Below are 21,328 nucleotides of genomic sequence, written 5' to 3'. Positions count from 1 at the left end.
GTTCAAATGGCTCTGAGCACTATGCGACTTAACATCTATGGTCATCAGTCCCCTAGAACTTAGAACTACTTAAACCTAACTAACCTAAGGACAGCACACAACACCCAGTCATCACGAGGCAGAGAAAATCCCTGACCCCGCCGGAAATCGAACCCGGGAACAGAACCGTATCACTGTAATATATCGATACATCGGAGTATCTATACATTAATAAAAACAAATGTGAATATTGTCACAAAAATATGTCTGTTACTTCGCAGAAAAGTAGTTCGATATTACTGGTATCGAGAACTGGGGTGGAGTGGCGTAATAGTCACGTAAATAAAGAACCATTACAAGGGGAATCAGAAATATGAATGCATGGTGTCTGGTCTTCAGACGTGTCAGAAAGAACAGACACCACGCATTAATACGAGGTGCGGCTAGAAAAAAAACCGGACTGATGCTGGAAAAAACATTTATTTACAATTATTTACAATTTCATGTTATCTCCTTCAATGTACTCTCCTCCTCTGTCTCTACACCGCTCCATACGAATTTTCCACTGTTCATAGCAATGCTGCAGATCATTTTCGGTAAGTCCATACATTACTTCCGTCGCTTTTTCTTTTACTGCTTCAACAGTCTCAAATCTAGTTCCTTTCAAAGCTGACTTGACTTTAGGGAAAAGAAAAAAGTCACAGGGGGCCAAATCAGGTGAGTAGGGTGGATGATCTAAGATGGGAATGTTGTGTTTTGCCAAAAACGTCTTCACTGACAACGCACTGTGAGCTGGGGCATTGTCTTGGTGAAGGATCCATGACTTTTTTCTCCACAAATCGTTCCGTTTTCTCCGTACTCGCTCACGTAGGGTAGCCAGGACGCTAATGTAGTAATGCTGATTCACTGTTTGTCCCTCTGGTACCCAATCAATGTGCACAATCCCTTTTGATGTAAAAAAAAAAAACAATCATCATTGCCTTGAATTTCGATTTTGACATTCGTGCTTTTTTTTGTCGTGGAGAACCAGAAGTTTTCCAGTGCATCGATTGGCGTTTAGTTTCGGGATCGTAAGTAAAAAACTACGATTCATCGCAAGTAATAACATTTTGTAAGAAGGTGGGATCACTTTCAATGTTTTCCAGGATGTCAGAACAAATCATTCTTCGGCGTTCCTTCTGTTCAATTGTGAGACACTTTGGAACCATTTTTGAACACACTTTGTTCATGTTGAAACTTTCATGAAGAATCTGCCTAACACTTTCCTTGTCAACTCCTGTTAACTCAGACACTGCTCTGATTGTTAAACGGCGATCTTACAGAACAAGTTTACCGATTTTTTCAATGTTTGCATCAGTTTTTGCTGACAATGGTCTGCCAGTGCGAGTGTCATCACTGGTGTCTTCGCGGCCATCTTTAAATCGTTTAAACCACTCAAACACTTGTGTTCGCGATAAACAATCATCGCCGTACACTTGTTGTAACATTACAAACGTTTCACTTGCAGATTTTCCTAGTCTGAAACAAAATTTGATGTTAACACGCTGTTCTTTCTGTACACTCAATATTTTCCGACGCACAGACAAAACGTCAACTACTTAAAACAGACGCCACGGGCAGACTGAGTGCAGGAGGCAGATGAAACTCGAGCAGTAGGCGGAGCGACAGTCACGTGACAGGCCACGCGACTTTCAGCCTTATTGCATTCGTTTTATTGTTTCACCAGTACTAGTCCGGTTTTTTTCTAGCCACACCTCGTATAATAAAACAACGCTAAGATCACGACTGTGGAGGTAATGAGAAAGTTACGGAGAGCAACGCAGCTGAGGCATCGATTGCGGCTAGCGTGTGAGGTGCGGTCGCTTCTGCTAGACTTGGTAAGGCAGCGCAGCAGATGGATACCGACACGTGTAGCGAACAGTTCAGTAATGAGGAGTAGAGTTTAACGTCTGGTCGAAATGGGTTCATTAGAGCCCGAGTACAAGTTCAATGAGAAAAGTTGGGGAATACTATCGGCTGTGTCCTTTTCAATGGACCCACACGGCATTTACCTTAAGCGATTAAGGGAAGCGACATAAAAGCAACGCCCGAATGACCGGACGAAGATCTGGGCCACGGACCTTGTGTTGTAACGGGACATCAGGCGCTCAGATGAAAGCTATAGCGGCTGTGAGCGTATGCAAGATACACTCGAGATCCGTTTAATAAATTAATACTTTGCGCCACTGTGGGTGAATGCAAAGCTACCTACCTACTATTTAGAGTAATACCGTAGCTAATACGAAGTCGCCGGCCGCGGTGGTCTCGTGGTTCTAGGCGCGCAGTCCGGAACCGTGCGACTGCTACGGTCGCAGGTTCGAATCCTGCCTCGGGCATGGATGTGTGTGATGTCCTTAGGTTAGTTAGGTTTAAGTAGTTCTAAGTTCTAGGGGACTGATAACCACAGCAGTTGAGTCCCATAGTGCTCAGAGCCATTTGAACCATTTTGAACTAATACGAAGTCCATCAGAAGTAGTTATGATCACTTTGTAACGTTAAGTAAACTACACAGGAATCAGGGATGGATATATTTTCTTCGCGTAATTCTGAAACCAACCCAGATGATGGGTTAAAGGCAGGGAAAGAGAAGCAGGGGTGGGAGGGGGGAGGGGGAGGGGGAGGGGGAGGGAGGGAGGGAGGGAGGGAGGGAGGGAGGGAGGGAGGGAGGGAGGGAGAGAGAGAGAGAGAGAGAGAGAGAGAGAGAGACTGGGTGGTACTTAATCTTTGAGTTGGACACAGCGGTCGCTGAGCGAAGAGCGACGCAGCTCTTTTCATAATTTATTTTAGCTCCAAAGCAAACAGTACATACATTAGTCCTGGACATACATAATTAGAAACATTTCCTTTCAATGAAACACAGAGCATACATTATTAATTCCCGAGAACAGTACAATTTGAGCTGTAGGATTAAAAATGCTATTTCAGTTAAATCTGTGCTTGTATTACATTTCTTGACAACCGAATTCAGGACAATTACTCTTTTCGTAAAAGAATTTACGTCCACTAATTCGAGGAAGCAGTTTCAATTCTTTCTCTCTGTAACCTTGCAAATTACGTTGTCGTAGAAATCTTTATCACAGACGACTGTGACTGAACCATTGAAACAAATTACAAATTAAGAGGAAAGAGCACATACATTATTAAGCCTAAACGACCGGGACAGAAACAAAAAAGAAAAAAAATCTCGATATTGAGGAATAATATCATAGCATAAAGCGAGTGGCCGTGGATGATCAATCAAATAACACAGCACTAAGCAGGCGCCCCTTGTTAACCAACAGCTGAACTACTTACACAATACAATGCGCACTTTTACGAGACAACACCCATGAGCAATTGGCAGTACGAGTATACGAAAAAGCAAATATTCTTTAAGCAAGAACGGCCGTAACCGACCAGTAACAGACACAGTTAGATTAAATATTCAGACGCAAAATATTAAATAATCGGGCAATATCAATCAACAGTTAAACCACTTGGACAATACCAGGAGTAACTTTACTGCGAGAACGCTTGTGAGCAGTTAGTTCAAATGGCTCTGAGCACTATGGGACTTAACATCTATGGTCATCAGTCCCTAGAACTTAGAACTACTTAAACCTAACTAACCTAAGGACATCACACAACACCCAGTCATCACGAGGCAGAGAAAATCCCTGACCCCGCCGGGAATCGAACCCAGGAAGCCGGGCGCGGGAAGTGAGAACGCTACCGCACGACCACGAGCTGCGGACGAGCAGTTAGTAGTAGGTATATGTGTATATGCCAATTTGCATGAACAAGGACGCTCGTAATTGACCAGTAAAGAAACAGTTACGTCCGAGCTCTTTAACACATGTAACACAGCATTAACCAAGTGACCGTTTTTTAACCAAAAGCTAAGCAGTCCAATTTTACAACGTGAAACGGTTCTGATTGGGCGATAGAACCACCAAGATATTTAAGGGAATTGAGACTGCAGTACTCTTTACGCAAGAAGAACGGCAGTAATAAGTTACGGGGGTACATTAACATTTAAAAAGTCACATACTTTCAACAACACAGCTCTGCATAATCAGTGGAAAACGGTAACCATACAAACACAATTTTCTGAATTCTCATTAAGCAAAGAACAACAGACTTCAAAATATAAGACAACCTCAAGAAAAGGAATATGAGCTTTTCATACAGACCCAACGGGACTCATACATCGCACACCAAACTTTTTATCGGCTTCCACAAAGAGAACGGTGCCGTTTTTAGTGACCTTTTCCAACTGCCAATTCCTCACCACACTGTGTAAAGTAATTTCAGGAGATGGCTATATCACATAAAACAATACAGTGACATGACGAAAGTCACAGGGTAGAGGTATACACATACAGATGGCGGTGGTATCGCGCACATAAGGTATGAAACAGCAGTGCATTGGCGGAGCAGTCATATACACTCAGGTGATACAGCCGGCCTCAGTGGCCGAGCGGTTCTTGGTGGCCTCAGTAGCCGAGCGGTTCTAGGCGGCCTTAGTAGCCGAGCGGTTCTAGGCGCTTCAGTCTGGAACCGCGCGACCGCTTCAGTCGCAGGTTCGAATCCTGCCTCTGGCATGGATGTGTGTGATGTCTTTAGGTTGGTTAGGCTTAACTAGTTCTAAGTTCTAGGGGACTGATGACCTCAGATGTTGAGTCCCATAGTGCTCAGAGCTATTTGAACCAGGTGATGGATGTGAAAAGGTTTCCGAAGGAAATTAACAGATTTTGAACGCGCAATGGTAGTTGGAGCTAGACGTATGGGACATTCCATTTCGGTAATCGTTAGGGAATTCAATATTCTGAGATCCACATAGTCGAGAATGAGACGAGAATAACAACTTTTAGGCATGTCTCTCACCACAGACAACGCAGATTGTAGGGAAGCAGCCTACTCACGCTGTAGTAAATTCACATCAGTCTTTCCATTGTGTGCCAGCCAGTCTGCTGTAACTAGCTCTGACGTCATAAATGTTCCACAATACTTTAAAAATCAAGCAAATAACCTAAAACATTTCTAGCATGTCAGGAGTGATACTAAATTAATGTGTGTTGAATATCAGTTCGATAACTTTAGCCATTTTCAAAATTTTGACATTTTTCTGTAAAAATCATTGGCGCAATAGAAAAGAGCTAGAAATGAAAATTTATAATTAGATTCCTTTTTCGTAATTATTTAATAGAAACAGTCTTCTGGACCTCACAATTTAAGATTTTAGTGGAAATTCATGATTTTCTGGTTTTTGTCTTAAAACTTAAGGAAGCAAGATAGATTAAGTAGGCTAATAAATAAGGCTAGGATGTTTATATTTAAGTAGGTTGGAGATCCGCTATAACTATGAAGATGTGAGAAGTTTCATTTGAATACCTATAAAACTATAGCGATAGCGTATCTCCAAAGGGCCAGTTCAGAGCTCGTCTACTGCGTGCAGTGTAATTAAATTAATTCTCTCGCCCAAAATATTTAACTTAGCCACGTCAAAATTTTATTATCAATACTTACCTGCGTGCTGAATGCACATTTAAATTAAGAGCTTCATCGGCCATCAGCAAGAGAAGCTATGATTTATTCAATGACTTAAAGTGGTGCATTACTAGCCCAGCGGCTAGTCGGGAGAGCCGATTTGATCAGGCGTTCCCTTAGCCGTCCGCAACGCGGCTTTATATATAAGAACGCTGCGCGAGGAGGAAAGGCCCCAGTTCTCTCCAGACGCTGAATAGCACGCCATCTGTGTCGGGAGTCGCGTCGCGTCGGTATCATTGCTACAAACAGCCTCGGATGCCGTATTAAGTTACTCGAGATACGCGTAACCATGAAATCATTTTCGAGTGAAGTGTTAATTCTGGGTTGACTTTAATTATCGATCTTCAGTTTGCGTATTGTCGTATTTTCACGTGCCGCCGCGGGACAAACATTCTACCATTATTTAGGGTGGCGTTTGATGAACCTAAACATCAAATTATGGCGAGCATTCATTTAAATTTTTAATTTGGACAGTTATAGTGGCATGAGCGCATTAGACTCTGAACTGCTCTGTTAGTTAGATTGTGTGGATTCTTTTGTTTTCATCTGTGACTTTCAGAATACAAGATGTTTTTTCACGACTGTTTTTGATTATAAATCCCAGACAATCTCCTAATTCCTCAGAGCTATAAGCTGTAACTATAAGTGTATTCTCAGATGAAGTGGGCACTAGGAATTCTAATTACAGGCTTCACGTTTTCCTAATCACTTTCTGGTTGCCAATATTTTAGTTAGAGAGCCAGTGTTGATAACGGCGAAAGACAGCATAAATAACATTCTAAATAACGGGAAATGCAGTGCTTCTCCATTCAAACAAACATAATAGGAACAACTAACAACATTAATTCTATCCGCCGCCCCACAAGATGCCGGCTGCCTTTTCTTAACGACCGTGAGCAGCTGCATTTGCGTGGAGTTGTCAGTACTGACAGACGATCAACACTGCGTGAAATAACATCAATGCGGGACATACGACTAACGTATCTGTTGGGACAGTGCGGCGGAATTTGCCGTTAATGGGCTATGGCAGTAGACGACTGACGCGAGTGCCTCTGCTAACAGCAGGAAATCGCTTGCAGGCCCCTCTCCTGGGCTCGTGACCATCTCTGTTGGACCCTAGACGAATGGAAAACCGATGCTTGGTCACACGAGTCCCTATTACAGTTGTCAAGAACTGACAGTAGGGTTGGAATGTGGCGCAGACCTCACGAAGCCACGCACACAAGTCGCCAAGGCACTGGGCAGGCTGTTCATGGCTCCGTAATGGTATGGACTGTGTTTACGTAGTATCCACTGGACCCACTCGTCAAAATGAACCGATCACTGACTAGAAATGTTTATGTTCGGCTACTTGGAGATCATTTGCATCCCAACAACGATGGATTTTTGTTATGGATGAGAATGCGCCATGTCACGCGACAACAATGGTTCGCAATTGGTTTGAAGAACATTGTGGACAAATGGAGTGAGTGATCCGGCCATCCAAATCGCCCGATATGAATGACACCGATCATGTATGGGACGTGGTGCACAAAATTCTGCATCAACAACACTTCCTTCATTATGTTCGGCTACACACGCTGGATGGCTCAGTATTTCTGCAGGAGACTTCCATCGACTTGTTGAGTCCATGCTACGTCGAGCTGCTTCACAATGACGGGAAAAGGGAGGTCCGATACAACATTGTGAAGTATGTCATGACTTATCACCTCAGTGTATAACATATAGAAAAATGTAATTCGATACAGTATTGTACAGGGTGATTCAAAAAGAATACCACAACTTTAGGAATTTAAAACCCTGCAACGACAAAAGGCAGAGCTAAGCACTATCTGTCGGCGAATTAAGGGAGCTATAAAGTTTCATTTAGTTGTACATTTGTGTGATTTTATCCTTGCTCAAATGGAAACAGATGAATCTTTCGTTTCAAAGATTGTGTTTAGTGATGAAGCAACTTTGCACACTAACGGGAAAGTCAACCGTCACAATGTCTGTATATGGGGCACTGAGAATCCGTGGGAAACAACTCAGTATGAACGTGACTCGCCTAAGGTGAACGTTTTCTGTGCCATTTCAGCCAATAAAGTTTTTGGTCCCTTTTTCTTCGAAGGTGCTACTGTAACTGGACTACAGTATCTGGAGATGTTAGAGAATTGGCTGTTCCCTCAGCTCGAACAAGAAGCACAACAATTCATATTTCAGCAGGATGGAGCGCCACCACATTGGCACTTACCTGTCCGTAACTACCTGAACGTCAACTACCCGAGGCGATGGATCGGCCGCCAGGCAGCCCGTGACAGAGCACTTCATCACTGGCCTCCAAGAAGCCCTGATCTTACCCCCTGCGATTTTTTCTTATGGGGGTATGTTAAGGATATGGTGTTTCGGCCACCTCTCCCAGCTATCCAAACTGTTACGCCTGATATGCTACAGAGAGTGTGGAACGAGTTGGAGTATCGGGTTGATATTGCTCGTGTGTCTGGAGGGGGCCATATTGAACATCTCTGAACTTGTTTTTGAGTGAAAAAATACCTTTTTAAATACTCTTTGTAATGATGTATAACAGAAGGTTATATTATGTTTCTTTCATTAAATACACATTTTTAAAGTTGTGGTATTCTTTTTGAATCACCCTGTATAATTTACAATGCACGCCTAACACAAGGCCATGCCAACGAAAAACACACTGTACACACCCGCGAGATATACAGGGTGTCACTAACTATTGCCACAAAGAGTAACTCCGAAAATAGGGTTCTGAGGGCTATGGGACTTAACATCTGAGGTCATTAGTCCCCTAGAACTTAGAACTACTTAAACCTAACTAACCTAAGGAACATCACAGACATCCATGCCCGAGGCAGGATTCGAACCTGCGACCGTAGCAGTCGCGCGGTCCGAAAATATGATAGGAGCTGAAAAGTTTGCGGGGAAAAGTTTGCGGGACAACGGGGGCCACAATATTACGTTGGTTTTTTGTTGCTAGGTGAGGACGCTTCAGAGGTATGAAGGTCAACTTTGTTGTTTTTTAATGAGATGCTATAGTTTGGTACATATTTTCTGATAGCGGCCATTGATACGAATCGAATGATATGTAACAGTAAGGTGTTTGGAGGTCAACGAAGGTCACAAAGGTGGCATGAACGTCCATTTACAGAAGGTGTTCGAAGTTATGACCACTGGTATTAATAAAGTGCTGCTATCTTCTTATCAGGCCGGCCGCGGTGGTCTCGCCGGAACCGCGCGACTGCTACGGTCGCAGGTTCGAATCCTGCCTCGGGCATGGATGTGTGTGATGTCCTTAGGTTAGTTAGGTTTAAGTAGTTCTACGTTCTAGGAGACTGATGACCACAGCTGTTAAGTCCCATAGTGCTCAGAGCCATTTGAACCATCTTCTTATCATGGATTGAGTGGTATTCCTTATCACTTCGCCACTTATGGAAGCACATGCTTTGACAATTCTCTCTCGCTTATCTTCAGGTGTAGTTGAAACGTCTTTATGAACAATGTCTTTTACGAATCCCCACAAGAAAAAAATGCAGAGGCGTCAAGTTTGGCGACCGAGGCGGCCAGGACACATCTCCTCTGCGTCCGATTCAACGATTTGGGAATCATCTCTGCAACTCATTTCTAGCCATCAGCGAAAAATGTGCCGGACACCCATCGTGTTGATACCACATTCTGTTCCATGTTCCTAAATGTATTTCTTGCAATAACAGGCCTTACGTAAATTGTAAATTTGTGATAAGAGCTTATGAGACCAAACTGCTTAGGTCATCGATCTCTAAGCTTACACACTACTTAATCTAACTTTAACTTACGCTATGGACAACACACACACAACCATGCCCGAGGGAGGACTCGCGCCTCCGACGGGGAGAGCGCAGACCTAATGTTTCTTGCAGGAATGTGGTGTACTTCCTACCATTAATATTTCCTTCGATGAAACAGGAGCCTATAATTCTGTCCTCTAGAATTCCACACCATACGTTCACGGACCACGGGTTTTGGTGTGCAACTTACTGCAGCCAACATGAATTTTCGGTTGCCCAGTAATGCATGTGATGCAAATTAACATTTCCATGGATCGTGAACGTAGTCTCGTCAGTAACTAAAATCAAATTAAATTAATAAATGTGTCACCGCTCTGAATCTGAAGTTGAACTCATCGGCAGCATTCAATGCGACGCATACAATCCATACCAGTCAATTCTGGGTGGAGACTGATATGGTAAGGATCACATTTATGGCGATGCAGAATACGAACAATACTGCTTTGGCTCATGCCAGGTTCTCTTGCGTTTTGACACGAGCTCACACAAGAATCTTGAACCACAGTGGCAAGAGTACCAATTTCCGTTTCCTCGTTAGTAACTTTCCTTTGCAGGATATGTTTCCGATGCGTTAAAGATTCAGTAGTTCTCAATTTATCATACTCACATTTAAATGTACGACGTATAGGGTGAGTACACTGAGGATATCTTTCAGCGTATGTCTCTAGCTCTCAATGAATTTAGTCGGTATTTTCCGTAAATGAGAAGCATATCGACTTGTTCTTAAAAGGACTACATCATTCACATTCGCTTCATTCGACAATACTTGTTTTACCGTTCCTATTAGTGTCGTATTGCGAAACCGTTGAATGATGTTTATATATCAAAGGCCCGTTAGATGGATACGCCGTATTCGGCTAATATTTACTACAGTAATATCAGAAATTGAGTACGCCTTGATGCAAAACACCTTGTTATTCGCTTATTTCTTTATTATCCCAAACTAGTTTCGGCGACAAATATCACCATCACCAGCCGGGTTTTTAAATCTAAAACATACAGAAAACAGCATGGTTACACAAACACAGTAAAACGTTATTACATTTTTGCTATTCGTCTAATTAAAGAAATAAACGAATAACAAGGTGTTTTGTATCAAGGCGGACTCAATTTCTGATATTATTGTTTTCTTATGCAAACACGGACCAAATGGAAGAGTTACAAGACGAAAGCATTGAATATTTACTATTTGCACGGTATACGAGAGATATTTGTCACAGCATGTACTTCGGTAAGTGCCGAAGTGATAAGGAATACCACTCAATCCATGTTAAGAAGATTGCAGCACTGCATTGATACCAATGGTCATCACTTCGAACACCTGTAAATGAACGTTCATGCCACCTTTCTGACATTCGCTGGCCTTCGAAGACCCTACTGTTACATATCATTCGATTCACCTCGATAGCCGCTATCAGAAAATATGCACCAAACTATAGCATGTCACTAAAAAAAATAAAGTTGCCCTTCATACCTCTAAAGCGTCCCCACCCACCAACAAAAAACCAACGTCATATTGTATTGTATTGTATTGTAGCCGGCCGCGGTGGCCGTGCGGTTCTGGCGCTGCAGTCCGGAACCGCGGGACTGCTACGGTCGCAGGTTCGAATCCTGCCTCGGGCATGGGTGTGTGTGATGTCCTTAGGTTAGTTAGGTTTAAGTAGTTCTAAGTTCTGGGGCACTTATGACCTAAGATGTTGAGTCCCATAGTGGTCAGAGCCATTTGAACCATTTGAATTGTATTGTATTGTATGTTAACTGGGGACCTAGACACGACGGAGAGGCTCCGTCCCCGCCGCAGCCGCAGTGGTCCACAACCCCACGACGACTACCGTAGTCCACTTCACCCCTCCGCCGCCCCACACCGAACTCAGGGTTATTGTGCGGTTCGGCCCCCGGTGGACCCCCCAGGGAACGTCTCACATCAGACGAGTGTTCAAATGGTGCAAATGGCTCTGAGCACTATGGGATTTAACATCTGAGGTCATCAGTCCCTAGAACTAAGAACAACTTAAACCTAACTAACCTAAGGACATCACACACATCCATGCCCAAGGCAGGATTCGAACCTGCGCCGTAGCGGTCGCGCGGTTCCAGACTGTAGCGCCTAGAACCGCTCGGCCACATCGGCCGGCCAGACGAGTGTAACCCCTATTCTTTCGTGGTAGAGTAATGGTGGTGTACGCGTACGTGGAGAACTTGTTTGCGCAGCAATCGCCGACATAGTGTAACTGAGACGGAATAAGAGGAACCAACTCGCATTCGCCGATGCCGGCCGAAGTGGCCGTGCGGTTAAAGGCGCTGCAGTCTGGAACCGCAAGACCGCTACGGTCGCAGGTTCGAATCCTGCCTCGGGCATGGATGTTTGTGATGTCCTTAGGTTAGTTAGGTTTAACTAGTTCTAAGTTCTAGGGGACTAATGACCTCAGCAGTTGAGTCCCATAGTGCTCAGAGCCATTTGCATTCGCCGAGGCAGATGGAAAGCCGCCTAAAAATCATCCACAGACTGGCCAACCGGGCGGGCTAACGTCATATTACGGCCCCCGTTGTCCCATCCAACTTTTTACCACAAAGCTTTCAACTCCTATCATTGTTTTGGAGTTATTCTACGTGGCAATAGTTAGTGACTTGCCATGTATAGTAAGTTACCTCAATGCCTTTCAGAAGTTCAATACTTACTTCAGCGTGGGAAAGCAAAGCACGCACGCGGCTGCGCGCTCCTCCAACTCCCCCTCCCCCGCCCCTCCCCTCAAGGAAACAGACCTTGAAATCTAAACACAGAGCAAAGCTGCTTTGAGCTGGACGAAAGTCAAGGAACGCGTTTACAAAGCTGAGGAATGGTCACCGTAGTTCCACAGGCAAAGCGTACTCTAAGCCGGACGGCAGCCTCCATTACAACTCTGCTCCAAACCTGTGTGTCACGGCCACAAGCCGAGCGCCAACGGACTCCTGCACTCTGCTTCAGTTGACAGCAGCCGACCGTCTCTGCTCACGCCGTACTGCCGCTACAGGCGTGTACACAACACCGATGCCAAAGCTGTCCCTTTGCAGCGTCCTCTCCGTTGACTCAGCCGGCTGCCTCTATAGGTCTCACTTCAAACTCTCTACTCTCTGCTGTGGACCGCGCCCTCGCCCGGGGCCACACGTCAATATCTTTGCCTGTCTCAATCGACCGTGGGGCAAAATCGATGGGCACGCAGCAAATTCATCGTAACTATTACCGTGCGAGCGTTAATTTCGTGGTTATAAACTGTACCCTATTCTTTGTAAAGGAGAGAATGAATATAAATGTTTTGAGTTGATGTATCATGAGGAAGCGGGAACTTACACAGTACATTTTCACTGCTGGAGAGTACACTACTGGCCATTAAAATTGCTACGCCACGGAAGACAGCAAAACGAAAGCGGAAATTTTAAATTTAGCATTTGAGAAATCTTTCACGCAGGAGGATCGTACAAACAAACCGCCGTTTGAGTCTCTTACAGATTCCCGTGTGGAGGACAAAGTGATAGACATCCCTGGGGTTGTGAAGCAGCTGAATGGGTTGAAAATAAATAAATCGCCAGGTCCTGATGGGATTCCAATTCGGTTTTCCAGAGGGTACTCTACTGCACTGGCTCCTTTCTTAGCTTGCATTTATCGCGGATCTCTTGCCCAACGTAAAGTCCCGAGCGACTGGAAAAAAGCGCAGGTGACGCCTGTATATAAGAAGGGTAGAAGGACGGATCCTCAAAATTACAGACCAATATCCTTAACATCGGTTTGTTGCAGGATTCTCGAACATATTCTCAGTTCGAATATAATGAATTTCCTTGAGACATAGAAGTCCCTGCCCATGTATCGGCACAGCTTTAGAAAGCATCGCTCCTGCGAAACGCAACTAGCCCTTTTTTCACGTGATATCTTGCGAACAATGGATGAAGAGTATCAGACGGATGCCATATTTCTTGACTTCCGGAAAGCGTTTGACTCGGTGCCCCACTGCAGACTCCTAACTAAGGTAAGAGCATATAGGATTGGTTCCCAAGTATGTGAGAGGCTCGAATACTTCTTAAGTAATAGAACCCAGTACGTTGTACTCGATGGTGAGTGTTCATCGGAGGTGAGGGTATCATCTGGAGTGCCCCAGGGAAGTGTGGTAGGTCCGATGTTGTTTTCTATCTACATAAATGATCTTTTGGATAGGGTGGATAGCAATGTGCGGCTGTTTGCTGATGATGCTGTGGTGTACGAGAAGGTGTCGTCGTTGAGGGACTGTAGGAGGATACAAGATGACTTGGACAGGATTTGTGATTGGTGTAAAGAATGGCAGCTAACTCTAAATATAAATAAATGTAAATTAATGCAGATGAATAGGAAAAAGAATCCTGTAATGTTTGAATACTCCATTAGTAGTGTAGCGCTTGACACAGTCACGTCGATTAAATATTTGGGCGTAACATTGCAGAGCGATATGAAGTGGGACAAGCACGTAATGGCAGTTGTGGGGTAGGCGGATAGTCGTCCTCGGTTCATTGGTAGAATTTTGGGAAGATGTGGTTCATCTGTAAAGGAGACCGCTTATAAAACTCTAATGCGACCTATTCTTGAGTACTGTTCTACCGTTTCGGATCTCTATCAGGTCGGATTGAGGGAGGACATAGAAGCAATTCAGAGGCGGGCTGCTAGATTTGTTACTGGTAGGTTTGATCATCTCGCGAGTGTTACGGAAATGCTTCAGGAACTCGAGTGGCAGTCTCTAGAGGAAAGGAGGCGTTCTTTTCGTGAATCGCCACTGAGGAAATTTAGAGAACCAGCATTTGAGACTGACTGCGGTACAATTTTACTGCCGCCAACTTATATTTCGCGGAAAGAGCAGAAGGATAAGATAAGAGAGATTGGGGCTCGTACATAGGCATATAGGCAGCCATTTTTCCCTCGTTCTGTTTGGGAGCGGAACAGGGAGAGAAGATGCTAATTGTGGTACGAGGTACCCTCCGCCACGCACCGTATGGTCGATTGCGGAGTATGTATGTAGATGTACAGACGCGAAATGTAACCAACAGGAAGAAGATGCTGTGATATTCAAATGATTAGCTATTCAGAGCATTCACACAAGGTTGGCGTCGGTGGCGACACCTAAAACGTGCTGACATGAGGGAAGTTTCCAACAGATTTCTCATACAGAAACAGCAGTTGACCGGCGTTGCCTGGTGAAACGTTGTCGTGATGCCTCGTGTAAGGAGGAGGAATACGCACCATCACGTTTCCGTCTTTGATAAGCGTCGGATTGTAGCCTATCGCAATTGCGGTTTATCGTATCGCGACACTGCTGCTCACGTTGGTCGAGATCCAATGACTGTTAGCAGAATATGGAATCGGTGGGTTCTGGAGGGTAATACGGAAAGCCGTCCTGGATCCCAACGGCCTCGTATCACTAACAGTCGAGATGACAAGCATCTCATCAGCATGGCTGTAACTGATGGTGAGCCACGTCTCGATTCCTGAGTCAACAGATGGGGACGTTTGCAAGACAACAACCATTTGCGCGAACAGTTCGACTACGTTTGCAGCAGCATGGACTATCAGCTCGGAGACCATGGCTGCGGTTACCCTTGACGCTGCATCACAGACAGGAGCGCCTGCGATGGTGTACTCAACGACGAACCTGGGTATCACCCTGCGTGATGATATGGGGTGCCATCGGTTACACGTCTCTGTCACCTCTTGTTCGCATTGACGGCACTTTTAACAGTGGACGTTACATTTCAGATGTGTTACGACCCGTGGCTCTACCCTTCATTTGATCCCTGCGAAACCCTACATTTCAGCAGGAAATGCACGACCGCATGTTTCAAGTCCTGTATAACCTTTCTGGATACAGAAAATGTTCGACTACTGCCCTGGCCAACACATTCTCCAGATCTCTCACCAATTGAAAACGTCTTGTCAATGGTGGCCGAGCAACTGGCTCGTCACAATACGTCAGTCACTACTCTTGATGAACTGTGGTATCGTGTTGAAGCTGCATGGGCCTGTACACGCCATCGAAGCTCTGACTCAATGCCCGGGCGTATCAAGCCGGTTATTACGGCCGTAGGTGGTTGTTCTGGGTACTGATTTCGCAGGGTCTATGCACCCAAATTGCGTGAAAATGTAATTACAAGTCAGTTGTAGTATAATATATCTGTCCAATGAAGTCCGCAGCTCGTGGTCGTACGGTAGCGTTCTCGCTTCCCGCGCCCGGGTTCCCGGGTTCGATTCCCGGCGGGGTTAGGAATTTTCTCTGCCTCGTGATGACTGGGTGTTGTGTGATGTCCTTAGGTTAGTTAGGTTTAAGTAGTTCTAAGTTCTAGGGGACTGATGACCATAGATGTTAAGTCCCATAGTGCTCAGAGCCATTTTTTGTCCAATGAATACCCGTTTATCATCTGCATTTCTTCTTGGTGTAGCAAATTTAAAGGCCTGTACTGTAGAAAGATATACTTTGGGAAATTTGGCGCGGAGGAGATTTGTGTTTGTAATGAATTTACATGGTGTGAAGAATTTTCCTACTTGCACAGCAGGGGTTGCAGTCTTAAATCTCAGTAATCGAAGCGCTAGTAGCTCCTCTTATAGGTTAGAAATTTAATAGCTAAAACCCTTGTCTCATAACATCGGAGCATCATCGCAGGCGAAAAAATGCCCATATTTCCAAACCTATTTGGTAGATCTTTTGTGCTATCAATGCAAGGGACCCTATGGGCCGAGCATAGCCGATGTCGGACGGTGATCGGCAGAATTAAAACCTGTATGTTTCCTTCGGCCACTTGGAATACCATCCCCATACGTCAGAAGATGGATTGCGAAACCCTTGAAAGGCTTAGAGCGAGATCGGAAAAATCTCTCGAGTCCTGTGGATGAGTAATATCTTAATAGAGGTATGTTGCGAAATCGATAACCTGAAGTCATCGAATGGAAATCACGAGTTCTGAAGTACTGAAAACTTCATGACCTAATGGAATTACAATTTCCTTGAGACACATAGGTCTCAATTTTATCTTCGATAAAGACAGAAGCTGAAGAAACGAGTTAATATTCATGCCACAACTGATACTTGAAGTTTTTGTTTGGGAGGGCACTGGACTAGGGCAACCTTTGCAGCTGTGCAAGCCATACTGCAACACTATGTGACCTAAACTATCCGGACACCTGGCTGAAAATGACTTAAAAGTTCGTGGCGCCCTCCATGCCGGAATTCAGTATGGTGGTAGCCCACCCTTAGCCTTGATGACAGCTTCCACTCTCGCAGGCATACGTTCAGTCAGGTAGGTGCTCGATCGTGTTGAAAGATGCAATCGGCACCCCTGAATTGCTCGCCAACAGTGGGAAGCAAGAACGTGCTCAAAACATCAATGTAGGCCCGTGCTGTGATAGCGCCACGCAATACAACAAGGGGTGCAAGCCCCCTCCATGAAAAACAAGACCACACCGCAACATCAGCACCCCAGAATTTTACTGTTGTTGGACCCGTGGGGGCTGTAATTCGTAATGTTAGATCCATTAACGCTGGAAAAAATTAGTTCAAATTTTGGCCACCATATGCAAATCTGGCGCTGTATAGCATGTCGTCGACGTCTTCAGTGCTCGTACTGAACAAATTGTGTAAGCGTCGGCTAATAACAAAAGCAGCACTACGCCATTCTCTATTGTTTGATATGTTCCGCCCATGTCCCGTTCCGAAACCATAACGTATGGAAACATTTTTATACTTTTTTCGTGCACCTGATGGCCAAAACTGCAACTAAATACTTCGCAGCATAAATCGATTCCACATTAACGCACGTTGTTTGAAGCTACAACCTGAGAATCTGGAGTTTCTGGGTGTAACTGATACGGCAGTCATTTTGGAAAATTTGGAAATTTGTGGTAAAGGCTTATGGGACCACACTGCTGAGATTACCGGTCCCTAAGCTTATGTATTACTTAATCGAACATCAACTAACTTACACTAAGGACAACACACACACACCCACGCCCGAGGAAGGATTCGAACCTCCGACGGGGACAGCCACGCGCACCGTGACAAAGCGCTGAGACCGCGCGGCTACCCCTGACGGCAACCAGTCTTTTTGTACACGAGTTGTAGTGCAATCAGTTAAATGGTTCAAATGGCTGAGCACTATGGGACTTAATTCTGAGGTCATCAGTCCCCTAGTACTTAGAACTACTTAAACCTAACTAACCTAAGGACTTCACACACATGCATGCCCGAGGCAGGATTCGAACCTGCGACCGTAGCGGTCGCGCGGTTCCAGACTGAAGCGCCTAGAACCGCTCGGCCACAACGGCCGGCAACCAGTTGTTTCTTCCTCATATCGTCTGCAGAGTTCTGTTTCACATCGCAAGTGACAAATATATCTATTAAGTTGTTCTGTTACGGCAACTAGCTCTACTTGCTAAATAACCCTTGGGATTAGCATCATAACTGTGAGTCAATATTACGACCAAAAGACTTCGCAAGTTAACATGAAATTACGTAATGATTTATCAAGTTTCTTAAGACCTTGCTTCATTTGCAGACTACTAGGTTCTCTCAGGCCGTTTAAACGACCTCCTTACCCTATTTTACTGTAAAACTCTTCGGTTTATTAGGGGAGCGTAATCCGAATTTCTTATTCTGTTCTGATTTTAGGTTGAAGTATTACACGTCATACAAACGACCTTACCACAATAGTAACATCAGTTCCCGTCAGAATACAGATGTTAAGAGGTGCCAGGCTTGGCCAACACTTGGAGGGGGTGACAGTCCAGGTTTACCGAGCGCTGTTGGTAAGCGAGGTATACTCAATCCTTGTGAGCTAACTGCGTAGCTACTTGACGGGTAAGCAGCGACTACTGTCACGAAAACTGAGAGCGGCCGGGACAGCGGTGTGTTGACCACATGCCTCTCCATACCCGCAACCGGTGACGCCTATCGTCTAAGGATGACACGGCGGTCGGTCGGTAGCGTCACGCCCTCCCAGAACTGTTCGGACGGGGAGTTTATTACATGTCATTAATATTACTCAGTCGACGTACCCTCTTTGCTGACGCAAGTAGCAATCCTCTCTTGCTATAGGACTCCGAACTGTACCGTTTTACATGGCGGTGCGTGAGAAACAGTGCCATGTAATAGAGTTCCTGACTGCATGAATTCGAGAAGTTCGCCCACACAAGGGGTACCTCTCTTTCAGCGAGCGAACGCCATACCACACACGAGCCCTGTGACATATGCAACAATCCGTCGGCTTGGGTTCACTGGCATCGATCCATCCTCCATACAGTCCCGACTTGGTCCTATCCGATTTTCATCTGTCTCCAAAACTTAAACAACGTCTTCGAGAAAGTAGTGAAAACAGAGGTTACCCTGTGGCTCCGTCAACAAAGTGGAACATTCTACAGTGACAGAATCAACGGACCTGTTTGTCGTTGGGAGCAATGTGTTCGTCGCCATGGTGATTACGTTGAGAAATAAATATGTAGACATGAAGAATAAACATATAGAATTTTAATAACGTTTGTTATACTTTAAAATCTTTAAGATTTCGCACATTAACATTTCGTAGGCATTACTTTTCAGCACGTCCTCTTTTTTGTTAAAATATTGAATTTTAATCAATGGATTTCTTTCAACTACCTGAAAACTACCGTGACTTATTTGACATCTCCAGACAATTTCCCAGCGATTAATGCTTCAAATGGTTCAAATGGCTCTGAGCACTATGGGACTCAACTGCTGAGGTCATTAGTCCCCTAGAACTTACAACTAGTTAAACCTAACTAACCTAAGGACATCACAAACATCCATGCCCGAGACAGGATTCGAACCTGCGACCGTAGCGGTCTTGCGGTTCCAGACTGCAGCGCCTTTAACCGCACGGCCACTTCGGCCGGCCCCAGCGATTAATGTCTGATGAACTAATGTGCATAAACAAAAGATATCTCTGAATACTACTTTATATACTGATGGGTCATTCAATAATTTTTGTGAAACTGAAAAATCATGTTTCATCCTATCATTACGACTGAAATATAAATAACGATACTATAAAAAGGAAATTTCAGGTTTATATGACCTCCTGCTGCCGGTAATGAAGAAGCTTTAAATATGCGAGTAATTCAAGTAATCGCCGGCCGGTGTGGCCAAGCGGTTCTAGGCACTTCAGTCTGGAACTACGCGACCGCTACGGTCGCAGGTTCGAATCCTGCCTCGGGCATGGATGTGTGTGAGCCGCGCGGGATTAGCCGTGCGGTCTTAGGTGCTGCAGTCATGGACTGTGCAGCTTGTCCCGGCGGAGGTTCGAGTCCTCCCTCGGGCATGGGTGTGTGTGTTTGTCCTTAGGATAATTTAGGTAAAGTAGTGTGTAAGCTTAGGGACTGATGACCTTAGAAGTTACGTCGTATAAGATTTAACACACATTTGAACATTTTTTGACGTGTGTGATGTCCTTAGGTTAGTTAGGTTTATGTCGTTCTAAGTTCTAGGGAACTGATGACCTCATATGTTAAGTCCATAGTGTTCAGAGCCATTTGAGCCAATTCAAGTAATCGATCTGAACTGATTACACGCGTGTTGGTGAATCCGAGGCTAGTTTTTCGGTATCCATTTTCATTTATGCTTGCATGTAACCTTATCATCACACATCAAAATTCACTGTAGGAGACACAAAATTAATGGTAAATCTGAGCCCAAAAAGAATATGTCACCTTAACACTTACGTTGTCTCCTTGCACGTTTCGTGACTGACTCAGAGTATGTTGTGCCGTATGGGCAGATATTATCTGAATTGTAATAAATGTATGTAAAGAGTGATATATGCAACCGCCTGAAGTGTGTTTGGTATAAAAATTACTGTGGAGTACAAAGGAAGTATGAAAGTCAGTAACCAACTTTACTGATAAAATTTTCAAAATTTTGTCTAGACCAAAAATTGTATGCTTGTGCAAAGATATTTGCTCGCTACAGATACAAGTCATCGATATCGGGACGACAGTATCAAAACTTGATAGCTTGTATGAACGACGTTATCCGTAACCACAAAATAAATCGTTAGTGCTCTTACGGTGTTTCCCGTAAGGCCTAGTACCACACAAATGGTGCTTTATCGTAAGTGGGCAAGCAACATCCTCCGCGAGAGTCCGACGCATATGGCGAAGGCAAGTTGCATCAGAATTTCTTTGTACTTGCTACTAAACGCAATTCTGTTTACTGTCAAAGCGACGAAAAGCGCTCACTACGTACTTTAAGTTATCGAGGAAAACTGAAGCGGAATGTATCATTACTTGCCCGCCATGTAATTTGATCTGAAGCTAATGAGCAGGGAAGAGAACAATGACTTTCCTGAAGAGCTTTTCCAAGTATTTCTTGGGCGTGTAACGGATAACCAAATTGACATCGTTAAGGAGATTAGCGTAATATAATATTTTTCTTTTTTGCACTTCGCTGAGCTGAAGTTTAGCAGAACTCTAGGAAAGAATGGTGTGGAAACGCCACCAGTCTTAACAACTTCTTCAGAAGGAATTACGTCTTCCAGGCGATAAAATGTAACTGCAAACTATATGATCTACACTTCCATAATATTCTGCTCATCATTTTCTATGACTTCCTTCCCGTTCGTTTTAAGATATTTCTTTTACGTCGTGCTTTAAACGATACTTAAGGCTTTCATTTTGTAAGTGATGAGGAGGAAAACCTCTTCATGCTTATAGAATCCCATGATTTGAAATCTTCCACTCCAATCCTCAAATTGCTTGTACATTCATGCTTCACATTCTTTGCCTTACGTAATTATGGATAACGAAGTGTGTGAGTATACCGAATCACGAAAACATAATGTTTCGTATTTTCATGAAGTGCGGTATTCCAGGTCGTATCACAATTAATAGCGAAATCTGACACAGATGGAAGTATACAATAATAGAAGCAGAAACGTTCCAGATATCACAT

The sequence above is a fragment of the Schistocerca piceifrons genome, chromosome X (assembly GCF_021461385.2).
Source record: "Schistocerca piceifrons isolate TAMUIC-IGC-003096 chromosome X, iqSchPice1.1, whole genome shotgun sequence".
NCBI lineage: Eukaryota > Metazoa > Arthropoda > Insecta > Orthoptera > Acrididae > Schistocerca > Schistocerca piceifrons.
This window is presented reverse-complemented; position numbering follows the sequence as displayed.